Raw genomic sequence first — 13,896 nt, 5'->3', positions numbered from 1 at the left:
GTTGCTATGGAGAGCCTGGGTGCGGGGTGTATAGAAACTCTATTACCTTCCCAATTTTTCCGTAAATCTAAAACTGTTCTAAATTTTTTTAAACTTTTATTCATTTTTGAGAGATGGGGGGGAGAGAGACACAGAGAGAGAGAGACAGAGAGAGAGAGAGAGAGAGAGCAAGCGCACATGAGTGGGGAAAGGGCATAGAGAAAACGAGAGACACAGGATCTGAAGCAGGCTCCAGGCTCTAAGCTGTCAGCACAGAGCCTGATGCGGGCCTCAAACTCATGAACCACGAGATCATGACTGGAGCCAAAGCTGGATGCTTACCCGATTGAACTACCCAGGCACCCCTAAAACTGTTTGAAGAAATAGTTTATTAAAAAACTAGGGATATCTGGGTAAGCATCGACTCTTTGATTTCAGTTCAGGTCGTGATCTCACAGTTCATGAGATGGAGCCCTGAGATGGGCTCTGTGTGACTCCACAGAGCTTGCTTGGGATTCTTTCAACCCCTCTCTCTACTCCTCTCCTGCTCTTGTGCGTGTGTGTAGGTATGTGTGCGTGTGTGTGTCTCTCTCTCAAAATAAATAATCATTTAAAAAAAGAAATTAAAAAAAAAAAGGAATTGAAAAAAAAAGGGAGGGGTGCCTGGCTGGCTCAGTAGGTAGAGCATGTGACTCTTAATCTCAGGGCTGGAGTTCAAGTTCTACATTGGGTGTAGAGCCTACTCAAAAAAAAAAAAAGAAAGAAAAGAAAAAATCATTAATATGCAAACCAACAGGGATGAATCTTAAAATATTTAAGCAAAAAAAAAAACACTCAAAAGAAATATATACTGTATGATTCCATTTAATTTTTATTTTTATTTATTTTTAATTTTTTTTTAATGTTTTATTTATTTCTAGGAGAGAGAGAGAGAGACAGCATGAGCAGGGGAGGGTCAGAGAGAGAGGGAGTCACAGACTCTGAAACAGGCTCCAGGTCTGAGCTGGCAGTCAGCACAGAGCCCGACGCGGGGCTCAAACCCACAAACCGCGAGATCATGACCTAAGGGAAAGTCAGACGCTTAACCGACTAAGCCACCCAGGCGCCCCACCATTTACTTAATTTTTAAATTTGTATTTTATTTTTAAAATTTATTCATATTGAGGGGGACACAGAGTGGGAGGAGAGAGAATCCCAAGCAGCTATCAGCACAGAGCCCAATTTGAGGTTCATTTCCATGAACAATGAGATTATGATCTGTGCCAAAATCAAGAGTCTGACACTTAAGTGTCAGTCTGACACCCACCCAGGCACCCCTGATTTCATTTATATGAAATTCTAATCTCTTAACGATCTAAAAAACTAAACTCTAGCAATAGATGGGGCAGAGACTGCACAGGGGGGTGGGGAAGTTTGTGAGGTAGATATAAATGCTCTATATCTTGAGGGGTGTGATGTTTACACAGCTGCATACATTTCTGAAAACTCATCAAACTAAATACAGTGTGTACATCTTATTGTACACAAATTATACCTCAATAAAGTTGACTCAGGAAAAAAAACCTTAACATGCAACTATTATATGACCCAATAAGTGAAGTTCTAGGCATTTATCCTAGAGAAATGAGAACTTATGTTCACACCAAAACCTATTCAGAGTAGCCTTTTTTGTAATAGTCAAAAACTGCAATCAGCTCAGGTGTCTCTCAAGAAGTGAATGGTTAAACAAACTGGTAAATCCCTATCATGGAAAATTACTTATCAATAAAAAGAAAAAGCCTGATACACACAACTTGGATGAACCTCCAGAGAATTATGTTGAGCAAAAGACAATATATAAAGAATATATTTATATAACATCTTTGTTTTTTTTTTAATTTTTTTTTAATGTTTTATTTATTTCTAGAAGAGAGAGAGAGAGAGAGACAGCGTGAGCAGGGGAGGGTCAGAGAGAGAGTGATTCATATTCTGAAACAGGCTCCAGGCTCTGAGCTGGCAGTCAGCACAGAGACCGACGCGGGGCTCGAACCCACGAACCGCGAGATCATGACCTAAGCAAAAGTCGGACGCTTAACCGACTAAGCCACTCAGGCGCCCCTATATAACATCTTTGAAATGACGAAATTTTAGGAACAGGGAACAGATTAGTGAGGTTGTCAGGCCCTGAGTGACAGGGAAGCCAATGTGGTTATAAAGGGGCAAAACAAGGGACCTTTGTGATGGAATCATTCAGTGTCTTGACTGTGATGATAGATAAAAGAACCTGTAGAGGTGCCTGGGGGGCTCAGTTAGGAGACCAGTGACCAACCAAAGACCAACTTTTGACTTTGGTTCAGGTCATGATCTTGTGGTTCATGGGTTCGAGCCCCACGCTGGGTTCTTTGCTAACAGTGCAGAGCCTGTTTGGGATTCTCTGTCTCTGTCTCTCTCTCTCAAAATAAACAAACATTTTAAAAAAAGAACCTAAAAAGGTGACTAAATTGTATAGGACTTAATCCATATACATCCACAAATGAATACAAGTCAATGAATACAAGTCAAATTGGGTAAATCTGAGACTGGTGGATTATATCAGAGTCAATCCTGATTGTCATATTGCACAATAGTTTTGCAAAATGTTACCACTGGGTAAAACTGGGCAAAGTATACAAGAGATCTCTGGTGTATTATTTTTTTAATTAAAAAATTATTTATTTATTTTGAGAAAGAGAGAGAGAGAGAGACAGTGGGGAAGGGGCAGAGAGAGAAGGAGAAAGAAAATCCCAAGCTGACTCTGACTCTGTGTTGTCAGCACAGAGCTCAACGCCAGGCTGGAACTCACAAACCAAGAGATCATGACCTGAGCCAAAGTCGGAAACAGCCCACTTGGCCACTCAGGCGCTCCACTCTGTATTATAAGTGCAAATAAATCTACGATTGCCTCAATTTTTTAAATTGGGGGGAAAAATTCTCAGCAGTAAATGAAAAGCGCTTCTGAAGATGACCCAAAGGGGGCGCCTGAGTGGCTCACCCAGTTAAGTGTCTTGACTTCAGCTCAGGTCATGATTTGGAGGATCACAAGTTCCATCCCTGCATCCGACTCTGTTGTCAGCATGTAGCCCGCTTCAGATCCTCTGTCCCCCTCTCTCTCTGCCCCTTCCCTGCTCACACACACTCTCTCTTTCAAAAATAAACATTTTAAAATAAATAAATAAAATAAAGATGACCCGAAGCTCAGGAGCCATAAAAGACTTGACATGTTCAATTACATAAAAATAAAAATGTCTGAAAAATAAATAAAATTTTTAAAAAATAAAAAGCGTCTGCATGGCAACAAACATAATAAAGTTAAAGGACAAAAAAAAAAGAACTAGCAAAAATGTATGCAGTATATATCAGAGACAAAGAACTACTTTCTTTAACATATAAAAAATACCTATACATCAATAGACACCCAACCACCCAAAAGAAAAATTGCAAAAAAAAAAACAAACCCTAAAAACAAAAACAACCCACACTACAAGAAATTCAAATAGTTCTTAAAGTAATAAAATTACCTTTATTCTCATTCATAATAAAAATGCAAATTAAAACTATTCCTCCTTTGGCAATAATGAAAGTTTTATGCGTACTCTGAAAATTTCATGAAGAGATAGTCATTTCATATGTTGTTGGAGTGGGGGGAATATAAACTAGTGAGAGGTCTCTATACAGGGCTACTTGGCAGTATCTACCAAAATTAGAAAAACATATATTGCTCTGACCCCATAGTTCCATCTTTAACAATTTATACTATCTATGTAAAAAGAATACTGTACATACAAGGAATATCAGCCTAAGTGTCCATCAAAAGTGATACAGTTAAGTTAAATAGGGGCACCTGGGTGGGTCAGTCAGTTAAGCATCCAACTTCGGCTCAGGTCATGATCTCACGGTTTGTGGGTTTGGTTCGTGGGTTCGAGCCCCGTGTCGGGCTCTGTGCTGATCGCTCAGAGGCTGGAGCCTGCTTCAGATTCTGTGTCTCCCTCTCTCGCTGGCCCTCCCCGACTCATCCTCTGTCTCTCTCTGTCTCAAAAATAAATAAACTATAAAAAAAAATTAAAAAAAAATTTTTTAAAGTGATACAGTTAAATAAATTAGGACATAACCACAATGAAATACATTGAAAAAGAGTAAGACTCATGAAAACATTAAGCCAAATGAATGAACCCAGGGGTACCTGGCTGGCCCAATTGGAAGAGCTGTAACTCTAAATCTCAGGGTCATGAGTTCAAGCCCCATGTTGGGTGTAGAGATTATTTAAATAAATAAAACTTTTTAAAAATTAAAAAATAGGGGCGCCTGGGTGGCTTAGTCGGTTAAGCGTCCGACTTTCGTTTAGGTCATGATCTCACGGTTCGTGGGTTCAAGTCCCACATCGGGCTCTATGCTGACTGCCAGCTCAGAGCCTGGAGCCTGTTTCAGTCTGTGACTCCCTCTCTCTCTGACCCTCCCCTGCTCACGCTGTCTCTCTCTCTCTCTCTCTCTTAGAAATAATTAAAAAAAAAAAAAAGTTTAAAAAAATTAAAAAATAAATAAAAGAAAGAATCTAGTCACAAAAGACCACATGTATGATTCCATTTATATGAAATGTCCAGAACAGACATACCTATCAAGACAGAAAGTAGATCAGTGGTTGCCAGGGCTGAAGAGTAGGGGAGAACAACAGGGACTGACTGCTAATGGTAGAGGGTTTATTTTAGGAGGGGATAAAAATAATCTGAAATTAGATTATGGTGATGGTTGCATAATCCTGAGTATACAAAAAAGCCACTGAAGTGCACATCTGGTAACGGTGAATCGTGTGATATATCAATGGCATCTCAACAAAGCTGTTTTTTTTTTTAATTTTTTTTAATGTTTTAATTATTTCTAGGAGAGAGAGAGAGACAGCGTGAGCAGGGGAGGGTCAGAGAGAGAGGGAGTCACAGACTGAAACAGGCTCCAGGCTCTGAGCTGGCAGTCAGCGCAGAGCCCGACGCGGGGCTCGAACCCACGAACCGCGAGATCATGACCCAAGCGAAAGTCGGACGCTTAACCGACTAAGCCACCCAGGCGCCCCTCAACAAAGCTGTTTTTAAAAAATGAAAAAACTCACCAAATGACCTCTAAAATACATTGTTCACTGAAAATCCGAGGTACAGAATAGTGAGAATAATTTGTGATCATTTATTAAAAGACCTATAACTGTAAATCCATAAATTATTCCTGGAAAGATAAGAAACTGGTAACAGCAGTTATCTTGCTAGGGAGGGGAACAGTAGTATCTGGGTGGCTTATGGGACCAAGGTGGGAGAAGATTTACTTTTCATCACAGACCCTAAATTCTGTACCATGTGTATATGTCACCTCACGGACCCTAAATTCTGTACCACGTGTATATGTTACCTATGAAAAAAAGAAAGTACTATTTGGCTTTTTCCCTCTGAAAAAATAGGTAATTCTGACAACTGTTTTTAAAATATAATAAAAAATGCAGCAGTAGCAACAAAAATGAACCTTGACCTGTATCTCATACCTTATGCAAAAACAAACCCAAAACTGATCACAGACTTGAAATTAAAAATGTAAAACTACAAACTTTTAGAAGAAAATATTTAGGGAAAAAATCTTCATAACTTTGGGTGAGGGCAGAGTTCTTACATATAACACCAAAAGCATAATTCACCAAAGAAAGAAACTGAGGGGTGCCTGGGTGGCTCAGTCATTTAAGCATAGGACTTCGGTTCAGGTTGTGATCTCGTGGTTTGTGAGTTCCAGCCCCACATTGGGCTCTGCACTAATGGTGTGGAGCCTAAACTGTTTAGGATTCTCTCTCTCTCCCCCTCTTCCTCTGCCCCTTCCCTCCTCTCTCTCCCTCTCTCTCAATATAAATAAACTTATTTTTAAAAAAAGAAATTGGGGGCGCCTGGGTGGCTTAGTCGGTTAAGCGTCCGACTTTCGCTTGGGTCATGATCTCGCGGTTCGTGGGTTCGAGCCCCGCGTCGGGCTCTGTGCTGACTGCCAGCTCGGAGCCTGGAGCCTGTTTCAGAGTCTGTGACTCCCTCTCTCTCTGACCCTCCCCTGCTCACGCTGTCTCTCTTTCTCTCCTAGAAATAAATAAAAAACATTAAAAAAAAAAAAAAAGAAAAAAAGAAAAATTCTTTGTTCTTAAAAAAAAAAAAAAAAAAGAAATTGATAGAGTGGACTTTATCAAAATGTAAACTCCTGCTCCAGAAAAGAAAATAAAGACATGTCATAGACTATGAGAAAATATTAAAAATCATGTATCTGACAAACAACTTGTATGAGGGATACATAAAGAACTCTCAAAATTCAACAATAAGAAAACAAACAACACAATTAAAAAAGGGACAAAAGATCTGAACACAGCCTTCATGTAAGAAGATATACAGATGACAAATAAACACATGAAAAGGTACTCAAGATCATCAGTCATCTGGGAAATGCAATGAGGGAAATGAGTAACCACTAAATACTATTAGAATAATTAAAAATTTTTAAAAATAGACGAGTGCTGGAGAGGATGTTGAGCAACTGAAACCATCATACATTTCTGTGTGAATGTAAAATGGTGCAACCTCTTTGGAAAACAGTTCAGCAGTTTTTTATAAAGTTAAGTATATACTTAGCATATGACCCAGCAATCCCACTCTTAGGTATTTACCCTAAAGAAATGAAAACTTCTATTCACACAAAAATTGCTATGTGACTGTTTATAGCAGCATTATTAATAACTGCCAAAAAGTGAAAAAAAATACAGATTGTCCTTCAACCAGTGAATGGATAAACTACAAATATATACCCATATAACGGAGCACTACTCGGCAATAGTAAGGAAGAACTACTGAGACATGCAACAAGGATAATCAAACACATAGGCTACTTACTGTATGATTCCATTTACATAACACTGGAAAAGGCAAAGCTATATGGACGGAGAAAACAGATTAGTGGTTGCCAGTGGCTTGGAGTGGGGTAGGGTTTGACGACAAAGGAGCAGCATGAAGGAAATTCTGGGGATGATGGAACTTTTAGGGAGCAGTGTTATGGTGCTTACGTGACAGTATACATTTGTCACAACTCGTAGAACTGCACTCCCCAAAGGGTGGATTCTTTGGTATGTAAATTTAAAAACATCACAATCATTTTGAAATGGTCAGTGACTCCATGTCCAAATTACCTGTTTACTGACAACTTTCATCAAGTCCAATTGTGGATGATGCTGACCAAGCACAATGCAATGAAGTGAATGTAACTAACTTGAATTCCATTATGTAATATACCATGGTTGCCTTTGGGCTACTCAAATTTCTAACTCTCACTTGGAATGCCAAGAATAGGGAAGTACTACTGCATAAAAACAGAGGCATTAACTGTGGGACAGTTTGAGAGAACAATTCTAACAGTAAATCTTTACTAGCACCTACTATATGGAAATCACATGCTACGGGATTTACGAAATAAGTCCAGAAAGTCCATGCCCCAGTGATCTACAGTAAAACTTACTTAATAATTTGATCAAAACAAGACTGTGTGGCTGGGAGGTCAATTAAATACCAAGTCTATCCTCCCTCCTCCTTACCAGTTACATTCAAACTGTGGTCGACAGGCTGAGGATAACAAGCCTTGGCTGCTTTTCCTTTTAACAGCTTTGTACCTCAAAGAAATCCAGTTGCAACCCTATCATTGTATTATGAGGTTCTGATTTTTAGAGGGTGGGAGATGGGGATGGGGGGACAATACCCTGTAGTTATTATAAGACCATGGCCTTTTCTAGACATCTGTTCCATTAGCAATTTTTTTTAAGTAGGCTTCATGCCCAGCACAGAGTCCAACACATGACCCTGAGATCAAGACCTGAACTGAGATCAAGACCTGAACTGAGATCAAGTCGGACACTAAAAGACTGTGCCACTCAGGCACCCCAACAGATTTTTAAAAAAGATTTTATTTTGGGGGGCACCTGGCTGGCTGAGTCAGAAGAGCATGCAACTCTAGACATTGGGTTTGTGAGTTCAAGCCCCATATGGAGCACAGAGATTACTTAAATAAAACTTAAAAAAAATTTTTTTAAAAAGGGGTGCCTGGGTGGCTCAGTCGGTAGAGCATTGAACTCTTAATTTCAGCTCAGGTCATGATCTCACAGTTCGTGGGTTCTGGCTCCACATTGGGATCTGAGCTGAGAGTACAGAACCTACTTGGAATTCTTTCTTTCTCTCCCTGTTCCTCCCCTGTTCTCTGTCTCTCTCTCCTTTGAAAATAAACTTTAAAAAAAGTTTAAAAAAATAAATAAAGATCTTAAGTAATCTCTACACCCAACGTTGGGGCTCAAACTTAACAACCCTAAGATCAAGAGGAGCATGTTCTTTGGACTGAGCCAGCCGGATGCCACCATTTTTTTTTTTTTAAGTGAAGAGAATAGGGGAATAGAAAGAACAGATTATCTTTAAAACCCTTTCACTTCTGAAATGTTTAGGATTTAAACAAAATATTGTAGTAAAGGAGACTACCAGGCTGATGGCATAAAAGCCCTATCACTGTGGTACAGAATTTAATGACTGGGTTTTCTATCTGTTTCTCTCCTCATTGGCTTCTAGATGTATCTAAATGACCTCAAATTTCCCAACCTAAAAAAAAAAAAAAAAAAAAAAAAAAAAAATCCATTAATTGGTTTTTGTAAAACTTGAGAGCAACATGTTTTTCCATTAGATTTTTTTGACTGGTTTGATTCTGTTTAGGTGGCTTTGACTTAACAGAAAGACAATACAGCACAGTGGTTGAGGGCACAGGCTCTGGTGGCAGTGTCTGGGTTCGAGTTATTAATTAGCTTTATGTCTTTGAGCAAGTTATTCTAATCTCTTTATGCCTCAATTTCCTCATGTGAAAAATGAAGTTAATCATAAAGTATATCTTATGGGATGGTTGTGACAGTACATTGAAACTTAGAAGAGTGCCTGGCACATGGAAAGTACAAATAAACATGTGTGCTAATATTATATAGTATATATTCTTTCCTCTTCTAAATGTTAGTTATAAAAATCAGTGCATTAAAGCTAAAAGTTTTCACCCATTGTAGTATGTGTTGGTGGCATCCTATAACCATTTTTACAACTATGGACATTAAAAAAAAAAGTGGGGTGCCTGGGTGGATCAGTCAGTTAAGCATCAGACTCTTGATTTTGGCTAGGGTCATGGTCTCAGTTTGTGAATTCCAGCCCCACACTGGGCTCTGTGCTGACAGTGCAGAGCCTGCTTGGGATGGGATTCTCCATCTCTCTCAAATAAATAATACTTAAAAAACAATACAAAACCAAAGTGACTGAAAAAAAAATGGTAGTGGTAAATGGTCAACAGGAGGCTGATGAGGGGTCCTATGGACAGGAAAGACCCAAGTCAAGAGGGTTGGGTATCATCTTACTTCTGCCATAGTTATGTGAGCTCCCTTTGACCAGAGCTTCTACATCTATAATTAAGAGTGGGATCCGACAAATTCTTAAGACCTTACCATTCTCTAACAATTAGTGTAAGATTTTAAATTAAGTTAATATATACAGATTTCAGTTTGTCTGCTGCCACTGGCACACCTACTTCACAGTACAGACTGATGAACACTGGTAGCATATGGTCTCCAAAGTATTTGGGGGCCTTCCATGAAGACCTCAGGTCAAAAGTAGTATGTTCCATGTTCATATCTTCTCTAACACAACGATTTTTTGACCAGGCATTTTGAAATACTATTATAATATTCAATGCTATAACTACAAATGAGTGAAATAAGCACATTTTGCAAATGTAGATGAGGATGTTAACTCAGGAATAAATTATCATTAATTAAACCATCAAATATTTTGAAATAGTGTCATGGGAATGCTTTACTTCATAATTTGGTGTAAGTTTTGATCACTGGTATATTGTAGAGGCACTTGCAAATAGTATAAGCTAACCCTTTGGGGGAAAAATAGTAGTTTCAACTAAGTTAGCCCAATTTCCCTAATCATCTAGTTCATGTTACAATTAATTGTAAAGTTAATCCAATTTAAGTCCTTGTTCTTCAAATTGGTCTTTTGTGGCCTCCTAAATTTAAAACTATATCTTCCTCCATTGTGAGGAAAACTTCTATTCAGGTTCCATTTTTCGATCTTGAATATCTAAGCTTATTTAAAAACGCAGAAATTTAGTTCTCAAATACTACACTATATAAGAATCCTAGCAAGTTATAGTACTTGGTATTAAGAGAAATCTTGAGGAGGGAGTGCTTTCATCCAATGATATGTTTTGTTTAAGTGCTCTATTTTATTGATGGGCAAACGGAGATATGGAAAGGAATTCACTTAGGAAAGTAGACAAAAGTTAGTCAAACACATAACTAGGTTTGACTGGGGAATGGACCACTTAGTACCATGTGTTTTCAGGCAAGGTACTTAACCTCTCTGAACCAATGTCCTTATCTGCACAATGGGACTAACAATATCTAACTTGTGGGGTTTTGAGAATCAAATAATATAACACTTGAAAGTGCTTATGATAATGCCTGATTAATCTGTGTAGGTTTCAGTAAAAGATATTATTGAAGGGAAATAACTGGTCCAAGTACCCCTGACATTCTTATCTAAGCAGCCATCTCCAATAAATGCTTATACTAAATACTATATAGAATATAACTTATTTATCTGCAACTTTCTAAATGGCTTACTATACGGGTGGCTGAGGGAGGGGGGAGAAGTGGTCCTTTAACGGTTCCCTAACTGGTGACATTCACTGTACTGGTGTCAATACAGCCACAAGACTTGAAATAAAGTACTAAATTTGTAAAACTTTCCTTCTTGAGTTTGACGTTAAAGCAAAGATTCTAGAAGCATGTTTTCAAGGATATTAGCCAAGTATCTCCTGTTTGCTAGGCACAGCAGGGTACTATATCAAAATTATGATCAAATCAATCACTGCCTCACTGTGATCCTAAGCCTTTTTTGGACATCAGCCTCTTTACCTATAAAACAGGAGTTTTTAAAAAGATTATCTTTCTGGGCCACCCCGTCCCCCTAGTTCTAACATTCTTTTATTTGAAATCTGTGCTCAATCAGCGTTGAGTGGAATGGTTTTTAAACCACTTATCAAGTATATAACTGAGTTCAAACGGCTTCAACTTCACATCAGAGCTTCGTAAGAATTAAGCAGAAATCGAAGATGCTTGCATGTGGGCTTTCCTAGATAAAAGTATCTGACACAAGAAAAGCCTGCCAAAAGCCAAGCAGGCAGCGCGAAGGAAGGGTCGTCTTCCCCCGAATACATCCTTTACCACTCTGGATTCAGCGAATATGAGAGAGGAAAAAAAAATGGATCACTACATCGTTTCCAAACTCTCTCCCTTTCTCTTGGAGGCTGATCTCCCTGCAGCCATGGCCCCTTATAGTCTCCGCTCTGGGGAGCTCGGGTTCTCACAGCCCTGGTCCTTCAGGTACTTCGGAGTCTCCAAGCCCTGATCCCGTGCCCACAGAAGCCCGTCTTCACTGCCCGCTGCCGTTCCTTCCAAACCCAAGTGGTCTCTGAGTGCTCCTGCCCCTCAGGAACCTAAGTCTCCGCTGCTCTGTTCCTGAACCCTTAGGAGCCTGGGTCTTCACTGTCCCGCTTCTGTCTCTTAGGAGCCCAAGTCCTCAGAGCTCCGCTTTTACCTTTCGGGAGCCCGTGTCTTCACGCCCCTTTCCATTCCGACCCTCTACTCTTAAGAGTGCGGGTCCTCACAATCCTGTCCCTTTCACACCGCTTTCCCTCAGGTGCCGGAGAACTCACATCCGTCCCGGTTCCCTAAGTCCCGTCTACAGCCCCGATCCCCACAGCCGCGTCTTCTCCGAGCCCGGAGCCCCTTAGTCCCGTCCCAACAGCCTGATTCCTCGCACAACCCGGTCTCCTCCACAACCTAGCTCTTCAAACACTGACCCACTGTGGGTCTGGGTCCTGACTCCCTCCTCCCGCTCTTCTTCCTCAACTGCCAGGGCCCAAGACTCACAGGCAGCAGCGTCTATCTCCCCATGATATGCGGAGACTGCCCCAGTGAAGCGTTCGTCTCAGCAGCCGGTCCGACTGCTCGGCCCTCCCCGAGTACTTCCGGCACCGCTCCCCGCCTCCAACCCGGAAACGCGCGGCTCTTCCGGCCGGCGGGCGCGCGCCTTGTTTACGCAGGCGCAGACTGCCCTTTGACACGTGGTCGCGGTCCCAGGCTGTTGCTCTGCTCCGGCGGTTGGGGATTTTCTTGCTTGTGGTTGACAGGCAGCGTGGGCGAACTCGTCGCCTTCTACCCCGGCGTTGCGATCCCTGCCCTTGCTGTTTCTTTCAGTCTCCGCGTATCGTATATGCTAGCACAGCCGATAATTGACGCCCTTGGATGGCTTGGAGGTCGCCATTTTTAGTTGATTTAGTTGCCTTTGTGGTGGTATCTGGACGGAGATATCACCTGGGACCGCAGCACCGCGTGGGTAATCCTGTTGAAATCTAACACTGGAGTTGGCAGCACACGAGCATGGGGAGGAGAGACCGGTTGTACCTGTGGATTGCAAATAGTATTAATTGAGGACTTTCTGTCATCAAGGAACTTTGCTAAGCCTCTTAACTCCGATGTATCATTTAATCTTTTAAAAAATGTATGTTTTGAAATGGGGGAGGGGCAGAGAGGAACAGAGAATCCCAAGCAGGTTCCACAAGAGGTCTGACGATGGGCTTGATCCCACCATCCCAGGACTTGAACCAATATAAAGGCTCAGATGCCCAATCAGCTGAGCCACCCAGGTGCCCCTGAGGGGGGGGGCCTGAGTGGTTCAGTGGGTTACGCGTGGGACTCTTACTTTTGAACGAGAGAGAGAGAGCGCGAGCGAGCATGCGCAAGGGAGCGGAAGAGAGAGAGCGACACACACACAGAATCTGAAGCAGGCTCCAGGCTGTGAGCTGTCAGCATATGCCCAACCGCGGGGCTCCAAACTCAAGAATCAGGAGATCATGACCTGAGCCTAAATCCGAGGCTTAACCGACGGAGCCACCCAGGCGCCCCAAGCGTGGGACTCTTGATCTCAGGTCCTGATCTCAGGTTGGTGAGTTCCAGCCTTTAGGTGGGGCTCCTCCTCCCTTCTGATGACAGGAGCCCGTATTATCACTTAATCATTCAAGGAAAACGGAGAGGGGCGCTTGAGTGGCTCAGTGGGTTAAGCATGGGACTTCATCTCAAATCATGATCTCAGGTTGGTGAGTTCCAGGCTCCAGGCGGGGCTCCTCCTCCCTGCTGATAACGTGGAGCTGGTTTGGGATTATGCCTCTCCCTTGCTCTCCCTCCCTCTCTCTCTCTCAGAATAAAATCATAATAATAAAACTTTAAAATAAAATACAACCCCTGAGAGATTAAGTAAGATTCTAATAAATGCAGTCTCAACTTGAACTCTGAACTAACCCTATCCTGTGTGTAACTGTTAAACTGATTGTTTTAGTTTTTACATCAAACACTTTGGGATTACTTTTTTACTTTATCCCAGGTGCTAGGTATGTAAGACCCAGTCCCAACCAATGTGATATTCACAATAAGATGAAGAACCAGGAAACACAAAGGAATATACAAAGGGCCATGACAGCCCAAAGTGAGCCATGGTAACTGCCTGCAAAAATCAGGAAGAAGTGTCCCCCACCTGTATTGGTGCAGTAACCTGCCCTTCTTGTCTTTTTATTTTTTAAGCTTATTTTATTTATTTGTTAAGTTTTATTTTTTAGTAGTCTCTACTTCCGGCATGGGGCTCAAACTCAACCCCTAGATCAAGAGTCACAGGCTCTTTGAGCCAGCCAGGTGCCCCCAGTGGCCTTCTTGTCTTTACATCTTCTCATCTTTGGCCCATCAAACTTCCAGTCACCTCTACATTGCCA

The 13,896-nt window shown here is 41.3% G+C and overlaps 1 protein-coding gene across 1 annotated transcript in view; it reads right to left on the bottom strand.

The window, feature by feature from the left end:
• The window catches only part of TAF12 (TATA-box binding protein associated factor 12), a 33,722-nt gene extending 21,597 nt beyond the window's left edge, over positions 1-12,125 (bottom strand). The window contains exon 1 of the mRNA XM_039230621.1: positions 12,005-12,125. The gene's annotated coding sequence lies outside the window, so the exon portion shown is untranslated. The remainder of the gene's footprint in view (positions 1-12,004) is intronic.
• Positions 12,126-13,896: the final 1,771 nt, after the last annotated feature.

The sequence above is a fragment of the Hyaena hyaena genome, unplaced genomic scaffold (assembly GCF_003009895.1).
Source record: "Hyaena hyaena isolate Hyena2069 unplaced genomic scaffold, ASM300989v1 scaffold_3, whole genome shotgun sequence".
NCBI classification, from domain to species: Eukaryota; Metazoa; Chordata; class Mammalia; order Carnivora; family Hyaenidae; genus Hyaena; species Hyaena hyaena.
This window is presented reverse-complemented; position numbering and strand designations above follow the sequence as displayed.